Raw genomic sequence first — 16,353 nt, forward strand, 5'->3', positions numbered from 1 at the left:
ATATGAATCTTTAATATGTTTTCTATTACAATCCTTTTGAATAATTTCAAAATCTACCATAGTTTTAAAGTTACAAGATTTCTTAGCAATTACTAGCATATTAATATTAATCATACGCCACCATGAAGATATTTTTAAAATTAATTAAAAATTTGTCTAAATATTCAAAAAATATAGAATTACTTTTATTTTTTATTCTAATTAAAGTAAACATTCTCCTTTTCATAATTTTAAAAAAACCAAATTTTTGTTTAATTTTTAGAAATTATTATTAAAATTTATATAATTTTTGAGCATTTTAACAATTTTCTTATAGATTTCTCTTACTTCTATACACATTTATTATTTGCACTTTTGTTCCAATCACTAGTTGCTAGTACCCTGAAAACCTGTGTGTGTTTTTTTAGCAAAAGAACTATAGTATAATCTTAGGTTATGTAGAAGTTATTAAAAAAAAAAAAACACTGAAAGAAATTTATTATCGATTGTTTAGTAATCTAACTGTGTGTGTATAACAACTACCAACAAAATCAGGTACAACCCTCTGTTTTCTTATATTTTCAATTTAAACCTTCTTGGTAGAAATTTTTTTACCAGCATTCATTATTTAAGATTAATTTTATTAAATTACTATTTATAATATATATTGGTTAAGTGAGTTTTAAAAATATTAAAACCATTTCAATTTATAAAGGAATTTATAAAATGATATGTTAATTAAAAGAATATTTTATTTTTACCTCAAAAAATATGTTTGCTTCTGAAAGTATGCAACATAATTTAAAATAATTAAACCTTGCAAATATGCTTTAATTTTTTAGCTTTAAAATGTTTATTAATAACTCCCTTATAAAATGAAACTTTTCTAAAACATTTTATAATTTAATTTACTAACTCTTTTAGAAAAATATACTTAGTTCCACAATTTAAGCACCCAGTATTTTCTTAACTGAATAACCAGGTACTGATAGACAAACAGCACAAAGAATAATGCCACAGCGCATAGCAGGAGAGCCTTCAGTATGGCCCATTTATAGTTGTGGCCAGACTATATAACGTATGGATTTTAAGGGATTTACGAACCACATAAAGGAGGCATCTGGACGACTGGAAGAAGATGCAAATAAGTTAAATTTAATATTAGTAAAATTATATATTATGAGGTCATTTCTACGAAAATTTTCTATAATAAAGAGAATTTTCCGATTTTTTTTATAGAAAAATAGGAATTTTCCAAAAATTTTCTACAAAAAAATGAATTTTTCCGCTTTTCTTAGGAAAAGAGGTATTTTCCGAAAATTTTCTATAGAAAAAGACAAATTTTCCGAAAAATGTCTATAAAAAAGAAGAATTTCCGAAAGTTTTCTATAGAAAAAGAAAATTTTCTGAAAATATTTATAAAAAAAACAGAATTTTCCGAAATTTTTCTAAAGAAAAGAGGAATTTTCCGATATTTTCTAAAGAAAAGAAGAATTTTCCAAAAAATGTCTATTGAAAAGAGTAATTTTCCGAAATTTTTTATAGAAAAGAGAAATTTTTCGAAAAATGTCTATAGAAAAGAAGAATTTTCCGAAAGTTTTCTACAAAAAAAGAAAATTTTCTGAAAAAAAAATTATAAAAAAGAGAATTTTTCTTAAGAAAAGAGGTATTTTCCGAATATTTTCTACAGAAAAAAGGAATTTTCCGAAAATTTTCGATACAAAAAGGGAATTTTCCGAAAAAATGTCTATAGAAAAGAAGAATTTTCCGAAAGTTTTCTACAAAAAAAAAAAAAAAAAAAAATCTGAAAATATTTATAAAAAAGAGAATTTTCCGAATTTTTCGTAACAAAAAGAGGTGTTTTCCGAAAATTTTCTATAGAAAAGAGAAATTTTCAAAAAATTTTCTATAGAAAAGAGAAATTTTTCAAAAAAAAAAAATAAATTTTATAGGAAAGAGAAATTTTACAAAAATGTTCTATAGAAATGAGGAATTTTCCAAAAATTTTCTATAAAAAAGATAAATTTTCCGAAAATTTTCTATAGAAAAGAGGAATTTTCCGAAAAAGAAGAACTTTCCGTTTTTCTTAATAAAAGAGGTATTTTCCGAATATTATCTACACAAAAGGGGAATTTTCCGAAAATTTTCTATAGAAAAAAGATATTTTCGGAAAAATCTCTATAGGAAAGAGGAATTTTCCAAAAATATTCTATAGAAATGAGGAATTTTTCAAAAATTGTCTATAAAAAATTTCAATTTTCCGAAAATTTTCTATAAAGAGGAATTCTCGGAAAATTTTCTATATAAAAGAGGAAGTTTCTATAGAAAAGAAAAATTGTCCGAAAAAATTTCTATAGAAAAGAAGAATTTTCCGAAAAATTTCTATAGAAAAGAAGAATTTTCCGAAAAATTTCTATAGAAAAGAAGAATTTTCCGAAAAATTTCTATAGAAAAGATAAATTTTCCGAAAAATTTCTATAGAAAAGATAAATTTTCCGAAAAATTTCTATAGAGAAGATAAATTTTCCGAAAAATTTCTATAGAAAAGATAAATTTTCCGAAAAATTTCTATAAAAAAGATAAATTTTCCGAAAAATTTCTATAGAAAAGATAAATTTTCCGAAAAATTTCTATAAAATAGATAAATTTTCCGAAAAATTTCTATAGAAAAGATACATTTTCCAAAAAATTTCTATAGAAAAGATACATTTTCCGAAAAATTTCTATAGAAAAGATAAATTTTCCGAAAATTTTCTGTAGAAAAGACAAATTTTCAAAAAATTTCTACAGAAAAGACAAAAAAACACAAAGAAAAGATAAATTTGCAAGAATTCTTTATAGAAAAGAGAATTTCTCTATAAAAAAGACAAATTTTCCGAAAATTTTCTATATGAACGACAAATTTTCCGAAAAAGTTCTATAGAAAAGACAAATTTTCCGAAAAAAGTTCTATAGAAAAGATAAATTTTCTGAAAAAGACAAATTTTCCGAAAATTGTTTTTATAGAAATGAGAAAATTTTCTATAGAAAAAACAAAAAAGAAAAATAACTTACTTTGGTTTCTCTAATGGATCGGGTTCATTGCGTCCATGACCGGCAGGATTTTGTTCGGCTTCCTCTTTAGTCAATAAATGAAATTCAGCTTCGACTTTGCCTGTCAGTTCCATTTCTTCATTTTGTTTCTTAATATAAAAGGGCCACCAACCTCGGACTCGTTTTTGTTTGAATATATTCACGTGGGTACATTATCGGTTTTCAACATATCCAATGTACACAATTTGGAAGATTTAGCGCCGCGTGGAAAACGATTCAAATCGAAGGAATGGCACCTAAGATAATACAAATATAAGTTTAGATATTGAATTTCTTTTCATTTATTTAGTCCTACCCAAAAAGTCGTCTGCCGAAAAATGATCAGCATCCCAAACTTGTAGCTCTAATCTGGCTGGAATTTTAACTTCAGTTTCATCCCAACTAAATAAGGACTCTCTGCGAGACAACACTATTCTCTCCTCGGCGCCAAATATTCAAAGGGATAAATAAAACGCCAATTGAAATTACCCTCACCGGTTAAAGAGCGATAATGGATATCGGTCGATTGACAATCTTGAGGACCCTTAAGCCATCTAAATATATGGGGAAAAATGTTTTCAAACCAATTAAAATTCGAAATTTTAAAAAAATTTACCCTTTAACATAAATATCGGACATTTTTTCTCCTGTAAAGAAGGCATCATCTTCTAGAACCACATCATCTGTATTCCATATTATAATGCGCAATTCATAGGCCTTGGGTTTGCGCGGTGATATATCCACAGCTGGTCCCGGTAGCGGCATATCCATGGGAAACATATCCACCCACATTTCTATTTTACCTTGTTCTATTCCTGGTTTATATCGGGATTGTAGAGCGGACGACTTTCTATATGCTCGGGAACAATCTTGAAAAATTTGTATGATTAAAAATTAGTATGGGAATACGATTTTGAATTTGACAATATCGGAATAAACATTTAATAAAAAAAAAGGAATAAAATTTTGGAAAAAGTATTGCCTTAAAAACATCCATCAATTCTCGATTTTTTATTTAGATAGATAAAAAATGTAGAGTAAGATAAAAAATAGAGTAGAGAAAAAATGCAAAAAACATATACAAAACATTTAAATACGTAGATAGTTTGATAATTAACTTGAAAATTAAATAATAAAAAATAAAAGTGGCTAAAGGGAACCAATAAATAAATTGAATGAGAAATTTTCTGAACATTTTCTATAAGAGAGAACTATTTCGAAAACCTGTCTAAGTTTAAGAAGAGAAATGTTCCGAATTTTCTATAAAAAAGAGAAAGTTCCGAAAATGTTCTATAAATGAAATTTCCGAAAATGTTCTATAAATGAGAATTTTCCGAAAATTTTCTATAAAAAGAGAAAATTTTCCGAAAATTTTCTATAAAAAGAGAAATTTTCCGAAATTTTCTATAAAAAGAGAATTTTCCGAAAATTTTCTATAAAAAGAGAAATTTTCCGAAAATTTTCTATAAAAGAGAAATTTTCCGAAAATTTTCTATAAAAAGAGAAATTTTCCGAAAATTTTCTATAAAAAGAGAAATTTTCCGAAAATTTTCTATAAAAAGAGAAAATTTTCCGAAAATTTTCTATAAAAAGAAAAATTTTCCGAAAATTTTCTATAAAAAGAAAAAATTTTCCGAAAATTTTCTATAAAGAAAAATTTTTTCCGAATTGTCTATAAAAGAAAAAATTTTCCGAAAATTTTCTATAAAAAGAAAAATTTTCCGAAAATTTTTCTATAGAGAAATTTTCTGAAAATTTTCTATACGAGAAATGTTCCGAAAATTTTCTATAAGAGAAATTTTCCGAAAATTTTGTATAAGTGAAATTTTCCGAAAATTTTCTATAAGTGAAATTTTCCGAAAATTTTCTATAAGAGAAATTTTCCGAAAATTTTCTATAAGAGAAATTTTTCTGAAAATTTTCTATAAGAGAAATTTTCCGAAAATTTCTATAAGAGAATTTGCCGAAAATTTTCTATAGAGAAATTTTCCGAAAATTTTCTATAAGAGAAATTTTCCGAAAATTTTCTATAAGAGAAATTTTCCGAAAATTTCTATAAGATAAATTTCCGAAAATTTTCTATAAGAGAAATTTTCCGAAAATTTTCTATAAGAGAAATTTTCCGAAAATTTTCTATAAGAGAAATGTTCCGAAAATTTTCTTTAAGAGAAATTTTCCGAAAATTTTCTATAAAAAGAGACGATTTCCAAAGAGTTTCTATAACAAGAGAAACTTTCCAAAAATTTTTATAAAAATAGAAATTTTTCCAAAATTTTTATAACAAGAGAAATTTTCCAAAAATTTCTATAAGAAGAGAAAATTTTAAGAAAATTTTCTATAAAAAGAGAAATTTCCGAAAATGTTCAATAAAACTAAATTTATCAAAAATTTTTTATAAAAAAAATGGAGAATTTCTGAATATTTTCTATAAAGAAGGAGATAATTTCAGAAAATTTTCTTAAAAAAAAACAGAGAATTTCCCACAATTTTCTATAAAAAAGGAGAAATTATTTAAAATTTTCTATAAAGTGGAGAAATTTCTATAAAAAATACAGTTTTCCAAAAATATTTTATGGAAAAATAAACAATATTCAGAATTCTTTTTAAAGGAGAAAGTTTAAGCAACGATTCTATTATAAAGAGAAAAAGTTTCTATATAAAGAGAAATGTTCCGGAAATTAGCTCTAAAAGAGAAATGTCCAGAAAATTTTTCTATAAAAAAGAGAATAAATAAATTTAAAAAAAGTTTAAACTTGTTCACAAGTGGAATGGTAACTTTTGATTCAAAATTCTTTGTTAACAAAGTATAAATCATAAACCTAACACTAAAAGAAATGCCTTCAAAACAGGCTTTAGCAGTTAATTATCAAACTATCTTCGTACCTTTTTAGATGGTCGAAAAAAATACCACACCACACGAAGATCTTACCTTACAACCCACACCGGGTATTTCACTCCAACGATGTAAGCAAGCTAATGCTAAATGTTCATCGCGGTTACGGCAAGTACTGGGACCATTCCAGGCTATAACCTCCTCATCGGAGAAAGTCATACAGTACTTGCCAATAGCCACGCGATCTTGAAAATAATGTGGTGTATCCAATTTATTTTCTTTACATAATTTCGATAAGATTTGCGTAGGTTTCATGGGATCACGCCATTGGTTGTAACCGCAACTGAAAGTAAAAGAATATACGTTAGAGGCAAACTTTAGAAGGTAACTTTCTCGATATACTTACTCTTCATATCTTAAGGCCAAACCACAAGTGGCTCGATGTCTGCTATAGAAACGATTTTCTAAATCTATGCGTGTCTCGCCTATCAAATCATCCGAGCCCACTAGATCCCAATCAAATATCTGCACGGTCAACATGGAATCTTGAGGAAAGGTAACCTCTATTTCGAAACATTTACCAAACACCGGATTCAGCTGTTTACTAACATAGTTATCCTTATCCGAAATACGTTTACTACCCAAATGTAAAACAACATAGGGATCAGCTTTACCATTCAGATCCATGGGATGTAAATCGGTGGCCTTAACTATATAGACCCTCACTAGCACATGTATGGGTTCATTGGCTGGCAAATTGGGTATAGGATAATCTACACCCTTGGGTGGTGGTAGACGATATACCTTAATGGTCCCTTTGAAAAAACCCACTGTGCGATTTTCATCCTCTGTAGAATCTCCCGTTTTCTTGCCTCTATATAAGGCAAACGACTGTAGCCATTCACGGAAATTGTTGAATTCCGGTTGAGACTCCAATTCGTTGGGATATATCTGAAAGTGAGGAGCACGACGTGCCACACTACGAATTCGTTTAGACGAATTCGTTTGACCACTTACCTGACATAATGCTGTTGTACTATTGAGGGGTTTTGTTTTAGTCATATTCGTCGTATTATTAAAATCGGGCTTATTGCGCCCTATGCCTGTCATAGCTTTGGGACTTAATTTTTGCACTAATTTAGCACCCTTTGCTCCTAGTTTATTGGAATTTTGTGTAATTTGAGATGGCGGTGGTGTTAAATATTTTTCAGTGTGATTAAGTGCTTTTTCGGCTTTGGCATTGTCGATTAGCCGTTCATAGGACCAGAAGTATTTTGTCCACCAATCACGACTCAATTCATCGTCTGAATCTTGTTCTTGCATGAGATGATTTTCTTTTGTTGCTGCCTCGTCGAGAGGTTTTCTTTTTGGAATTTTGCTTTTTCACCCTGTGAAATAAAAGGGGAACATGAAATTTAGTCCTGGATATAGTCCAAACTATAGTCCTGACTATAGTCCACACTATATAGACTACACTATATTAGACTATAGTACAAACTAGACTATATTCCAGGCTATAGACTAGACTATAGTCCAGACTATCGAGTAGACTATAGTCCAGAATGCAGACTATACTATAGATTAGACTAGACAGGACTAGACTATAGTCCGGACTACAGACTATACTATAGTCCAGAGTATAGACTATAGTCCAGGCTATATACTAGACAATAGTCCAAACTATAGTCCAAACTATAGTCCGAACTATTGTCCAAACTATAGACAAGACTATAGTCCAAACTATGGACAAGACTATAGTCCAAACTATAGACAAGACTATAGTCCAGACTATAGACTAGACTATAGTCCAGACCAGAATATAGACTAGACTATAGTCCAGACCAAAATATAGACTAGACTACAGTCTAGACCAGAATATAGACTAGACTATAGTACAGACTATAGACTAGACTATAGTCCAGACTATAGACTAGATTATAGTCCAGACTATAGACTAGACTATAGTCCAGACTATAGACTGTAGTCCAGACTATAGACTAGACTATAGTCCATACTATAGACTAGACTATAGTCCAGACTATAGACTGTAGTCCAGACTATAGACTAGACTATAGTCCATACTATAGACTAGACTATAGTCCAGACTATAGACGAGACTATAGTCCAGACTATAGACTAGACTATAGTCCAGACTATAAACTAGACTATAGTCCAGACTATAAACTAGACTATAGTCCAGACTATAAACTAGACTATAGACTAGACTATAGTCCAGTCTATAGACTAGACTATAGTCCAGAATATAGACTAGACTATAGTCCAGAATATAGACTAGACTATAGTCCAGAATATAGACTAGACTATAGTCCAGACTATAGACTAGAGTATAGTCCAGACTATAGACTAGACTATAGTCCAGACTATAGACTAGACTATAGTCCAGACTATAGACTAGACTATAGTCCAGACTATAGACTAGACTATAGTCCAGACTATAGACTGGACTATAGTCCAGACTATAGACTGGACTATAGTCCAGACTATAGACTGGACTATAGTCCAGACTATAGATTAGACTATAGTCCAGACTATAGACTAGACTATAGTCCAGACTATAGACTAGACTATAGTCCAGACTATAGACTAGACTAGACTAGACTATAGTCCAGACTATAGACTAGACTAGACTATTGTCCAGACTATAGACTAGACTATAGTCCAGACTATAGACTAGACTATAGTCCAGACTATAGACTAGACTATAGTCCAGACTATAGACTAGACTATAGTCCAGACTATAGACTAGACTATAGTCCAGAATATAGACTAGACTAATAGTCCATACTATAGACTAGACTATAGTCCAGACTATAGACTAGACTATAGACTAGACTATAGACTAGACTATAGCCCAGACTATGGCCTATTCCATTGTCTGGATATATATAGCCCAGATTGGACTATATGTTGTTCATGTTGTCGAAATCACTTACATTTTAGTAACACATGCCGCTCCATACAAAGTAAATTGATCACATGACGACCGGCGATTACCATAGAAATCCTTCATGCTGGCCTGTTGCAGCGAATCCAACATGGGCTGCATACCATAACCATCCACCAAATTATGAAGACTTTCCTCATTGAAAGGAGCTGATAAAATAATTTGACCACCAATTGTTTTATACTTCGTTATATCCTCTTTAGGAGGTGGTTTATAGAGATAACGATGAATTGAAGTTATTTGATGAGTGCCCACCAATGTGTAACGGCCAAAAGAACGGCAATCTACACATCTTATGGTAATGGGAGGAGCATACATTTCTTCTAAAGGTAATTCCAATTCAATCGATTTTAACATATTGGGAAAATTGGGATTCTTCTTGGCATTCTGTATAATATTGGAACTTAAAATTTTGCCTGAACATTCCACGTCAATACGGGGTTTGTCGACAGACATTAGATGTACTCTCTTGAGATCTCTTAGGCCCCAGAAGAGCACTTCCAAACGAAATTTAGCCAGATTTGGACGAACTTCTTTGGGCACTGGAAATATGGTATTCTGTTGGGGTATATTATTGCGTTCTTTTTTCACTTCTGCCAAAACATTTTTAGGTTCTGTTAAACGAGGCATATCGGTGGAACCTAGTTCCAACATTTCAAAAGCAGCCAACAGTTCTCCGGCATTATCTGGTCCCCTAACAATATCAAACCATTCCAAGGTGGGTGTTATATAGGTATTCTCTCTAAGTTTAACTCTAGGTTGGGCAATGGCTCTTCCTATAAACTCTGACTTGCCCACCTTATCTTGATCGTATATTTCTATAATAATGGTAGGAGGATTTTTCTTGATTTCATCTTTAGTGCCATAAACTAATATTTCATCAAACACCAATAATTCATCCCAAGTGGGACTAAGAGTTTCTTCGATGACTTGTGTAGTTTTGGCAAATTCTGTTATATAAACCGTGGCATAAGGATCACTCAGGCCGGAGGCATCAGAGCCTATTAAAGAACGGGCTTGATAAATATGAGCTCTTAGTTGAAAAGTCTGAAAATTGTAAAAGTTATTAAGTTTTTCCCATTTCGATTAAGTTTATCTTACAGATTTCTCTAAATAGTGTATATTATTGGGTGCCATGGCTCCAGGCCTCTCAGCATTTCTCAGTTCATGTGATAAATCATATCCAATAGGTAGACCATCAAAGAAATGACCCTTATGATTTACCACTCCCAACCATAGATAAATGGAAAGTTTGGCTTGTATAAACCAACTAGCTGGTCCCGTTGATTGTTTACCCGGTAAACGTAGGAATATCGTTTGTACCTTGCCACAATGTATGCCGCACTCTTCATCGGTAAGCGAGTAAATAAGGTCGCGGGCGGACATACGGTGATAAGCATAACGTTTGCCATTCGCTATCATCCAGAGGAATATGTCGGGTAGAGAATGTTGTGGCTGAAATGCAGTACATATAAGAACCTATAATCTGAATAGTTAGATGGGAAAACTCACATCATCAATAAGGAATTTCAGTTTTTGCATATAGCTTTGAGCCTGTTTAAAGCGTTCATTGAGAGAGCTGCGCGTCACCAATGCTCTTAGATTGCGTGCTAAATTTCCTAAACTTTCCTGTTATAACGATAAAATCGTTAAGTTATTCTCTAGTTTAGCTATACTTGGTGCTACTCACTATTTCTCTTAGACACAACTTCATGCGCTCTTTATCCAATTTAGTTTTACCGCTACCAGCACTCATAGAATTCGTTTTGGTTATTGTTTGATAGCGCAGACAAGCAGATGCTAAATCTTCTAGAATGGATCGTAGACGTACTTCAGCTTTAGGATCTTCGTCCTCTATTAGACGTTTCGTTTCATTTATACCATCCTCCTAGATAAGATTAACCGTTTTAAAATAATTGTAGATGGGTTGTTATACTATGAAAGTTCTTGTTCGCAGGTTTCGGAATCATAATATACTAACTAACTAACTAACTAACTACTAACTAACTAACTAACTACTAACTAACTAACTAACTAACTTAACTAACTAACTAACTAACTAACTAACTAACTAACTAACTAACTAACTACTAACTAACTACTAACTAACTAACTAACTAACTAACTAACTAACTAACTAACTACTAACTAACTAACTAACTAACTAACTAACTAACTAACTAACTAACTACTAACTAACTAACTAACTAACTAACTAACTAACTAACTAACTAACTAACTAACTAACTAACTAACTAACTAACTAACTAACTACTAACTAACTAAACTAACTAACTAACTAACTAACTAACTAACTACTAACTAACTAACTAACTAACTAACTAACTAACTAACTAACTAACTAACTAACTAACTAACTAACTAACTAACTAACTAACTAACTAACTACTACTAACTAACTACTAACTAACTAACTAACTAGAACTAACTAACTAACTAACTAACTAACTAACTACTAACTAACTAACTAACTAACTAACTACTAACTAACTAACTAACTAACTAACACTAACTAACTAACTAACTACTAACTAACTAACTAACTAACTAACTAACTAACTAACTAACTAACTAACTAACTAACTAACTAACTAACTACTAACTAACTAACTAACTACTAACTACTAACTAACTAACTAACTAACTAACTAACTAACTAACTAACTAACTAACTAACTAACTAACTAACTAACTACTACCTAACTAACTAACTAACTAACTAACTAACTAACTACTAACTAACTAACTAACTAACTAACTAACTAACTAACTAACTAACTAACTAACTAACTAACTAACTAACTAACTAACACTAACTAACTAACTACTAACTAACTAACTAACTAACTAACTAACTAACTAACTAACTAACTACTAACTAACCTAACTAACTAACTAACTAACTAACTAACTAACTAACTAACTAACTAACTAACTAACTAACTAACTAACTAACTAACTAACTAACTAACTAACTAACTAACTAACTAACTAACAACTACTAAAACTAACTAACTAACTACTAACTAACTAACTAACTACTAACTAACTAACTAACTACTAACTAACTAACTACTAACTAACTACTAACTAACTAACTACTAACTAACTAAACTACTACTAACTACTAACTAACTAACTAACTAACTAACTAACTAACTAACTAACTACTAACTACTAACTAACTACTAACTAACTACTAACTAACTAACTAACTAACTCACTAACTAACTAACTAACTAACTAACTACTACTAACTAACTAACTAACTAACTACTAACTAACTAACTAACTAACTACTAACTAACTAACTAACTAACTAACTACTAACTAACTACTAACTACCTAAACTACTAACTAACTAACTAACTAACTACTAACTAACTAACTAACTAACTAACTACTAACTAACTAACTAACTAACTAACTAACTAACTAACTAACTAAACTAACTAACTACTAACTAACTAACTAACTAACTAACTACTAACTAACTAACTAACCTAACTAACTAACTAACTAACTACTAACTAACTAACTAACTAACTAACTACTAACTAACTAACTAACTACTAACTACTAACTAACTAACTAACTAACTAACTAACTACTAACTAACTACTAACTACCTAACTAACTAACTAACTAACTAACTAACTAACTAACTAACTAACTAACTAACTAACTAAACAACTAACTAACTAACTAAAATATTAACCTACTAATGTGTTCAGAACCAAACTCTAGCATTATTACATGTGATTTTATATATTATAAGATTGATCTCTTGCAGGTCCAATGAGTCTTTGCACTGACTAAAGAGCTAACGCTTTCACAAATGGATTGCAGCCAATGATATTATTCAAAATTTCTGAGTAGCTAATTGATTCTCTCATTGACCTTTGTATCATTCCCCCAAAACTACTTACAAATTTCTCTGCCATTTTCGACAACATATTACTGTTATACATGCGTCTCCTTAAATCCGGCAAGGTACATCTAACATCCTACAGGGCTTATACCCAATATGGCAAATAATATGATTCTTATCATGTGATATGGGTTTGCAAGCATTAGTAGTGCTACTAAACGATGTTGTAACCACCGTCTCTAATACACAACCATCTTCACCATCATCCAAGCAGTAGCAAAACTTTCATTATGACCATCCAGTGAATTGCCAGCATTACCCCATACTCAGTTCACAGAATACGGTTTTATCACTGATTTTCTTGTCGATCATAGAGGCCTCGACAATAGAGCCAAAAAAAAGAATTCTTCATTGCGTGAATAGGAGGATTCGGATATTAGTTTGGGTGGGTTCAAGTTCAACATTCTTTTCGGTGGTTATTTCGATGTTATCGGTGATTTCAGTGCGTATGGCTATAAGTAAGCGGGCTCTGTAGCTAACACCTTCCCCCAGACCGGTATTCAAATTGGAATGTTGATCTAGAGACTGTAGTCACGTGTAGAACCATACAGGTGAATGAAAGAGGGACCAAAGGTGGGTAAGAAACCTTTTTCACCATCATTGGAGATTTGTTTTAAATCTATATAATGTGTACCGATAATAGAAGGTTTCATGGGATCGGCATCTCTAAGTTGGATCTGTAAGTAAAAAACATTTAGTGACAAAATATATATCAATGCTTTAGTAAATTTTTACCTTATTCTTTGACATAATGGTGGAAACATTTCGGTAAATACTAATTGTTCATTCCATACCGGAGCATAGGCATTTTTCTTTACTGTTGTTTTACCACTTAGACCCGCAAATGAAACTTGTACATAGGGGCTAACTAATCTTTAGATTCTCCTGTAAGAGCTTTTTTAACATTAGCCATTATGGAAGAATTCATTCTAGGCAAACCATCAGCTCTATAGATTTTTACTATAAATTTAGCTCGTTGTCTTTCTATAGGTACACCATCCGGCAATAAAAGGTTTCTGAAATGATGATATAATAATTTAGAGTATAATATAGTTTGAGAGAGAAAAACTTACGCTTCGATATCATCTGGATCTTTTTTCCGATTTCTGTGGCACTTTAACAGTATCACCTTTGCCAATGATACCAATATCACATTTTAAATAACCTTTAGGGCCACTATAGAAATCTTCGGGATCCGTTAATAAGGCCCATTTATGATAGAATTGATGATCTGTTTTAATAGGGTGAGACAAATTTTATAATTATTTTTGTTTAATTATTTCACAGAGAAAGATAAGAGTAAATTTGCAGGCCTTATTAAATAAATCATGCTTGTGAAAAATTTGCAATAAGAAATGGATGCATTATGAGGGAACTATTATTCGAAATTTAGAGAATAAGAAGACAGAAAGGTTTGGAAAAACTAAAGCTACATTATATTAATATAGTGGAAAAGAAAAAAAGATATTATTAAATGCATTCACCTATAATATTGTATAAAACAAGGGTCTGGATAATGACTATAGAGATATATAAATATCTATAGTCTAGTCTATATCTAGTCTATAGTAGTCTATAGTCTAGTCTATAGTCTAGTCTATAGTCTAGTCTATAGTCTAGTCTATAGTCTAGTCTATAGTCTAGTCTATAGTCTAGTCTATAGTCTAGTCTATAGTCTAGTCTATAGTCTAGTCTATAGTCTAGTCTATAGTCTAGTCTATAGTCTAGTCTATAGTCTAGTCTATAGTCTAGTCTATAGTCTAGTCTATAGTCTAGTCTATAGTCTAGTCTATAGTCTAGTCTATAGTCTAGTCTATAGTCTAGTCTATAGTCTAGTCTATAGTCTAGTCTATAGTCTAGTCTATAGTCTAGTCTATAGTCTAGTCTATAGTCTAGTCTATAGTCTAGTCTATAGTCTAGTCTATAGTCTAGTCTATAGTCTAGTCTATAGTCTAGTCTATAGTCTAGTCTATAGTCTAGTCTATAGTCTAGTCTATAGTCTAGTCTAGTCTAGTCTATAGTCTAGTCTATAGTCTAGTCTATAGTCTAGTCTATAGTCTAGTCTATAGTCTAGTCTAGTCTATAGTCTAGTCTATAGTCTAGTCTATAGTCTAGTCTATAGTCTAGTCTATAGTCTAGTCTATAGTCTAGTCTATAGTCTAGTCTATAGTCTAGTCTATAGTCTAGTCTATAGTCTAGTCTATAGTCTAGTCTATAGTCTAGTCTATAGTCTAGTCTATAGTCTAGTCTATAGTCTAGTCTAGTCTATAGTCTAGTCTATAGTCTAGTCTATAGTCTAGTCTATAGTCTAGTCTATAGTCTAGTCTATAGTCTAGTCTATAGTCTAGTCTATAGTCTAGTCTATGTCTAGTCTATAGTCTAGTCTATAGTCTAGTCTATAGTCTAGTCTAGTCTAGTCTATAGTCTAGTCTATAGTCTAGTCTATAGTCTAGTCTATAGTCTAGTCTATAGTCTAGTCTATAGTCTAGTCTATAGTCTAGTCTATAGTCTAGTCTATAGTCTAGTCTATAGTCTAGTCTATAGTCTAGTCTATAGTCTAGTCTATAGTCTAGTCTATAGTCTAGTCTATAGTCTAGTCTATAGTCTAGTCTATAGTCTAGTCTATAGTCTAGTCATAGTCTAGTCTATAGTCTAGTCTATAGTCTAGTCTATAGTCTAGTCTATAGTCTAGTCTATAGTCTAGTCTATAGTCTAGTCTATAGTCTAGTCTATAGTCTAGTCTATAGTCTAGTCTATAGTCTAGTCTATAGTCTAGTCTATAGTCTAGTCTATAGTCTAGTCTATAGTCTAGTCTATAGTCTAGTCTATAGTCTAGTCTATAGTCTAGTCTATAGTCTAGTCTATAGTCTAGTCTATACTAGTCTATAGTCTAGTCTATAGTCTAGTCTATAGTCTAGTCTAGTCTATAGTCTAGTCTATAGTCTAGTCTAGTCTATAGTCTAGTCTAGTCTATAGTCTAGTCTAGTCTATAGTCTCTCTAGTCTATAGTCTAGTCTAGTCTATAGTCTAGTCTATAGTCTAGTCTATAGTCTAGTCTATAGTCTAGTCTATAATCTAGTCTATAGTCTAGTATAGAGTCTAGTCTATAGTCTAGTCTATATTCCAGTTACTAGTCTAGTTTATAGTCCATAGAGTCTGAAAACCTTGTAGCGTACAATTGTTTTTTTGATATCGTTCGATGTATATAACGAATTTACGCTATCCTTCTTGGTGCTATAAAAATTTTGAAATTTTTGAAAAAAGTGCACCATATTATATCTATAGTGTGTATGTTTGGTGTAGTGTGCATAATCTAGGTGAATGTTTTTAGCAGATTTTTCTTTACCTTTTTGATGCCACACTGTTGCTACATCCAATTTAAAGTTGCCAATCAGTTTATTGCGACTAAAACATTACGACTTTGTAAAACCTTATTGTTTTGAATTATAATTTTTTACAAGTTTTGACACAATAATAGTTTTTCGTTTTAAGTGTAATGGAAATAAAATTCAACAGGTTTTTTATATTTTAACAGAAATCATTTTATCATAA

The 16,353-nt window shown here is 30.8% G+C and overlaps 1 pseudogene; it reads right to left on the reverse strand.

Annotated features, from left to right (window-relative positions):
* Positions 1-926: 926 nt before the first annotated feature.
* LOC119613314 lies at positions 927-16,231 on the reverse strand (annotated as a pseudogene).
* Positions 16,232-16,353: the final 122 nt, after the last annotated feature.

This window comes from Lucilia sericata, unplaced genomic scaffold (genome assembly GCF_015586225.1).
Source record: "Lucilia sericata isolate MDLA Ls3-8-SP2 unplaced genomic scaffold, ASM1558622v1 Contig002058F_arrow, whole genome shotgun sequence".
Lineage (NCBI taxonomy): Eukaryota > Metazoa > Arthropoda > Insecta > Diptera > Calliphoridae > Lucilia > Lucilia sericata.